Below are 6,000 nucleotides of genomic sequence, written 5' to 3' on the forward strand. Positions count from 1 at the left end.
TTCACTTTTTCTAGGGTAAATTCACAATGTCAAGAAATGGTGCCAGATAACTTCTTAAAGAACCAAATATCTAACTAGAAATTATTTAATGATGTGAACATATTTAAGTGGCTTCTTTATGATCTCAAGAAAATTTAGAAAATAAAACTCTGCTGGTCTACAATAAACTGTCTTATTTAAATTATCAAAAAGACTTTCAAGTATTTCTACTCATAATTTCTAGTTTAATTTAAAATTGTATCTTGTATTTACCTTTAAGTCGGCATTATTTTGTTTTTAACTTTCCTTTTAATCTTCTTCCATTTGTCTCCTTAAAAATATTTTATTTTGGCTGGGCACCAGTAGCTCATGCCTGTAATCCTTGCTACTCAGGAGGCTGAGATCCGAAGCAAGTGGTTAGAAGCCAGCCCAAACAAAAAAGTCCCGTGAGACTTTTTTTTTTTTATTTTTTGTCAGTCACAGGTCTTGAACTCTGGGCCTGGACACTGTCCCTGAGCTCTTCAGCTCAAGGCAAGTATTCTACCACTTGAGCATCACTTCTAGTTTTTTGGTGATTAATTGGAAATAAAAGTCTCACGGATGTTCCTGCCCAGGCTGGCTTTGAACCACGATCCTCAGATCTCAGCCTCCTGAGTAGCTAGGGTGACAGGGGTGAGCCAATGGCACCTGGCTCCCTTGAGACTCTTCTCTCCACTAAACCACACAAAAACCAGAAGTAGTGCTGTGGCTTAAGTGGTAGAACACTAACCTTGAGCACAAAATGGCTCAGGGACAGCACTGAGGCCCTGAGTTCAAACCTCACCATTGACAAAACAAAATAAATTAAAAAATAAAATATATCACAGCCAATTTTTTTAAAAATCTAAAAAACATGTGTAAGTAGATCTTAACTAAGCATGATTAAGCTAGGTAATAACGCTAACAGAGCCAAAAAGGAAGCAACATTTGAAAATATATATCTAAACAGACAGACAGACAGACAGTGGCTCACACCTGTAATCCTACCTACTCAGGAGGCTGCAATCTGAGGATCTGGGTTCAAGGCTAGCCTGGGCAAAAATGTCTGGGAGACTCTTATCTCCAATAAATCACGGAGAACACAAAGCCAGAAGTGGAGGTGTGGCTCGAGTGGTTGAGCACCAGCCTTGAGCTAAGGAGCTGTGGACAGTGCCCAGGCCCTGAGTTCAAGCCCCAGGCCCCCCACACACACACACCACACACCACAGACACCACACACACACACCACACACACACACCACACACACACACCACACACACACACACACCACACACACACCACACATACCACACACACCACACATACACACCACACACACACCACACACACCACACACACACCACACACACACACCACACACACACACCACACACACACACACACACACACCACACACACCACACACACACACACCACACACACACCACACATACCACACACACCACACACATACCACATATACCACACACACCACACATACACACACCACACACACACCACACACACACACCACACAGACACACACACACACCACACACCACACCACACACCACACACAGAATTCAAAACCCTTTACGATCAAACTTGTGAAGAAACTAGAAAATAAACGTCCTACCTCGACTAGGGCTGCGCCGGCCGGGCACTTGCGCTGTGGCACCAGTTGCCTGCGTGACACTCACCACCCCTCCGGGCCCCCACGCGCACGGCACGCAGGACTCACGACGCATGCGTGGTGCGCGCCGCCGCCTCCGCACGCGAGAGCTGGTGAGCGTGCGTTCATCCTCTAGGTTCCCTTCTTCTCCGCTTCGCCTCCTCCTCCGCGCCGTGCATTCTGGGAATGGAGGTACTCTTCTGCAGCCACTGCTGCCACCTGAGGGGAGCGAACACAAGCTCACGATCTGGTGGGAAATGCCGGAGTCTCGTCGACTACACAGACACCAGGAAGACCCGGCCACCCACTAGCTGGGCCCTCTGACCTGCCCTATTCACATGCAGAATGGTGTGGTGACTGACGGCCATGGTTCAAAGCCAGCCTGGGCAAGAAAGTCCATGAGACTCTTAACTCCAGTCAACTGGCCAGGAGTGGAGCTGTGGCTCAGGAGGTAGAGCACAGAGCTTGGGCAGAAAAGCTAAGCGAGGCGCCCAGGCTCTGAGTTCGAGCCCCAGTCCCTGCACACACAAACACACACAAGAGGTAGGACTTTATATACATAGAGTATACATATATGTATAATATCTAGTATATGTATAGTATACTCCATGTATATATATATAGTATACATGTATATAGTGTATAGTATATGCATGTAGGATACATATATGTACATATTACATTGAGCTTTGTGTTGAAGACAATAAAGATATCAATGTAAACTGTGAAGATCAACTTCCTGTTGTCTCTGAGGAAGGAAAGGAAATTGATCTTTTTCACTCTATTGATCCAAATGATTCCAAGCATAAATGAAAAGACAGATCCATTTTATGTTAGTTCTGAAGAAGAGATTCCTGCCAGTTTCATGGCCTAATAAAACAAAGAGCAAGGCTTTAATAGGCTCAGAGCCAGCCTAGCGCTGGTGTAACCCTAGCTACTTGGGAGCCTGACATCTGAGTATTGCAGTTCAAAGCCAGCCCTGGCAGGAAATCCATGAGACTCTTGTCTCTAATTAACTTCCAAAAACAGAAAAAAAACAAAAAAGGAATGGGAACTGTGGCTCAAGTGATTGAGTGCTAGCCTTGGGCAAAAAAAGCTTAGGAACAGTGCCTAGGCCCAGAGTTCAAGCCCAGAACCAGCACAAAAACAAAAATAAATAAATAAATAAATAAATAAAACAGGCTCGGTGAGGATTTCAATCATTAGAAAGAGTAAGAAGATGATTTCAATAAAGACATGTCCTCTAACAACATGGGTGGGACAAAGAGGCAGATTAGTAACCCACAGGAAAGTGATGATGGGAAATTGCCAGCTCTGAGGTTGTTACCTGGATTTTGAGAAGGAAAACCAACTTTTCTGCATGATTTCATAAGGAAATTTTTGCACTCAGAAAGCAGAAGCTGTATTTGCCTCTTAGACCTTTTGGATCAATTTTAAGTCAGCTAAGGCAGTATCTTTAAACACAAACATTTCCAAAATTAGTTGTTCCAAGTCTTAAGCAATTGTCACAGCAATTGTGATAGAAAACAAAAAAAAATGTTTTCACCAAAGTTTTATTTGGCTTTGTGTCATTGTGTGTGTATGCTGATCCTAGGACTTGAACTCAGGATCTGGACACTGTCCCTGAGCTTTTGTGCTCAAGGCTAGTACTCTACCACTTTGTGCCACAACACTGCTTCCAGTTTCCTGATGGTTAGTTGGAGATAAGGGTCTTAGGGGCTTTTCTGCCCTGGCTGGCTTCAAACCTCAATTCTCAGATCTCAGCCTCCTGAGTAGCTAGGATTACAGGCAGAAGCCACAGGAGCTTGGCTTTACCAAAGTGTTTTTTTGTTTGTTTTTTCGTATCATACCTTATCTACAAAGTTTCCAACTGTGGAAAGTTAATGAAATCTTTAGATTCCAGAACATGAACTCATCAGTGGCTGAAACAAATCAACACCTGAAACTGATAACCTGCCATTTTTAGGATTGTTCCACTAAAGGATTTTTTTATACTTATTCTACATGATTGTATGCAAATGATCATTTGTCAATGTCCCAGATGTATCCTAGCTAAAACTAGTGAATGCCCTGACTTATATGATTTTGGAAGCGTGTACATTTAGTATTGTTTAGCCCTGAAGGTTGTTCTCTGAGCATAGAGAACAAAGAAAGCTGCACATTGTTGCTTGAGTCTGCTCATTTTACACCAGATTTGGTGCTTGCACTGACTGTCAGTATGGCAAATGTGTATGAGAAAATATTAATACACTTGGCTTTTTTATTTCCTTCTTTTTATTCACGTTAAAACCAAGATGAAAAAACCTCAATTTATGTCCATGATACAGGATTTTTCTTAACATCTACATTCTTTCTAATAAACTGTTGGATGATTTTAAAAAATCATACCTCAACATAATAAAGACTAAATATGACAAACTGATAGCTAACATCATACTAAATGGGCAAAATTGAAACAATTCTGAAATCAGAAAGGAGACAAAATTGTCCACTCTCTGCAGTTTTATTCAGCATGGTATTTTAGTTCTTAGCCAGAGCAATAAGGAATGGAAAGAAACAGAAAGATACATATGTATTTAAAAGGAAGAAGTCAAATTGTCCTATTTGCAGATGATATGATCCTATACTTAAAAGGGCCTAACGACTCCACCAAAGAAACTCTTATATATGATAAATCGGTTTGGCAAGGTAGTAGCAAGATACAAAATCAATAGCCTTTCTAGATAGCAAATAACATACAAACTGAACAATCAGGAAAGTGATCACATTCATAATAAACTAAAATAATAATAAATATCTATAAATAATCCCAATAAGAGAGATGAACAATGTCAAGACTAAATACTATAAAAAACAGCCTGGTGCTGGTGGCTCATGCCTGTAATCCTAGCAACTCAGGAGGCTGAGATCTGAGGATCAAGGTTCAAACAAAAAAGCCAGACTAGAGGCATGAATTAAGTTGTAGAGCATTAGCCAAGAGCCAGCAAAGGCAAATGACATTATTTGGTGCCTGAACAAAAAAAGAAAGAGGGGGGAAAAAGATGAAGAAAGAAGAGGAAGAGGAGGAAGAGGGAGAAGAATGAAGAGTAAGAGAAAGAGGAGGAAAGAAAGGAGGGAAGGAGAGAGGAAGGCAGAAAGGGAGGAAGAAGGAAGGGAGGGAAGAAGGAAAGAAAGGAAGTAACAAAGAAATAAAAAGAAGGCTGGGAAGGTGGCTCAGTGGTAGAGCACTTGCCTTGCATGCCTGAGGCCCTGGGTTCGATTCCTCAGCACCACATAAGCAAAAAGAAAAAAAGCCAGAAGTGGCGCTGTGGCTCAAGTGGTAGAGTGCTAGCTTTGAGCTGAAGAGCTGAGGGACAGCACCCAGGCCCAGAGTTCAGGCCCCACGACCAGACCAAAAAAAAGAAAAGAAAAAGAAATAGAAAGAAAGGAAGGAAGGAAGAGAAAAAGAAAGAAAGAAAGAGAGAAAGAAAGAGAGAGAAAGAAAGAAAGGAAGAAAGAAAGAGAAACCTAAGACACTGGAAGATGCAAAGACCTATTATGATCAGGAATCAGCAGAATTAATACTATGAAAATGGCTATATTACCCAAAGCAACCTAGAGTTTCAATGTACTTCCCATAAAAATTCCATTATCATTCTTCACAGAAATAGAAATATCAATCCTAAAATTCATATGGGAGCATCAAAGAGCCAGAATAGCCAATGCAATCTTGGACAAAACTAGTAATGCAGGAGGTATATCACAATATTACAGAGAGCCATCCTGACAAAAACATTATGGTACTTGCACAAAAACAGACATACAGGCCAATGGAATAGAAGACCCAGAACAAACCCAAACAGCTGCAGCATCTGATTTTTAACAATTAGGCCAGAAATATATGGTGTAGAAATGTTGCTACCTTTGTGGCAACAGATAGTGCTCAGAAAACATGTAGAGACTGAAACTAGACCCCTAGCTCTCACCCTGCACACAAGTCAATTCCAAATGAATCAAAGGCCTTCATGTAAGGCTTGAAACTTGGAAACTACTACAGGAAAACACTTGAAGATACAGGCATACAGAACAAATTTTTGAATAAAACTCCAGTCTTTCTAGTAAGAGATAAGAGCAAGAATTGACCAATGGGATTGCACCAAATTGAAAGGCCTCTTCACAGGAAAGCAATTAGCAGAATGAAGAGACAGCTTACAGAGTGGGAGAAAATCCTTGCCAGCCATTCATCAGAGAAAGCATTTTAATATCTAGAATATATAACGAGTCCCCAAAAATCTAAACTCTTGCTTGGCACTGAAAATATATGTTTTGTAATCCTAGCTATCAGGGGCAA

The 6,000-nt window shown here is 41.3% G+C and overlaps 1 long non-coding RNA gene across 2 annotated transcripts in view; it reads right to left on the reverse strand.

Annotated features, from left to right (window-relative positions):
- The window catches only part of LOC138836286 (uncharacterized), a 445,512-nt gene extending 443,794 nt beyond the window's left edge, over positions 1–1,718 (reverse strand). For both annotated transcript variants that reach the window (XR_011374933.1, XR_011374934.1), the window contains exon 1: positions 1,635–1,718. This is a non-coding gene — a long non-coding RNA (uncharacterized lncRNA). The remainder of the gene's footprint in view (positions 1–1,634) is intronic.
- Between the last annotated feature and the right edge of the window lie 4,282 nt (positions 1,719–6,000).

The sequence above is a fragment of the Dipodomys merriami genome, unplaced genomic scaffold (assembly GCF_024711535.1).
Source record: "Dipodomys merriami isolate MVZ:Mamm:240054 unplaced genomic scaffold, mDipMer1.0.p SCAF_10, whole genome shotgun sequence".
NCBI classification, from domain to species: Eukaryota; Metazoa; Chordata; class Mammalia; order Rodentia; family Heteromyidae; genus Dipodomys; species Dipodomys merriami.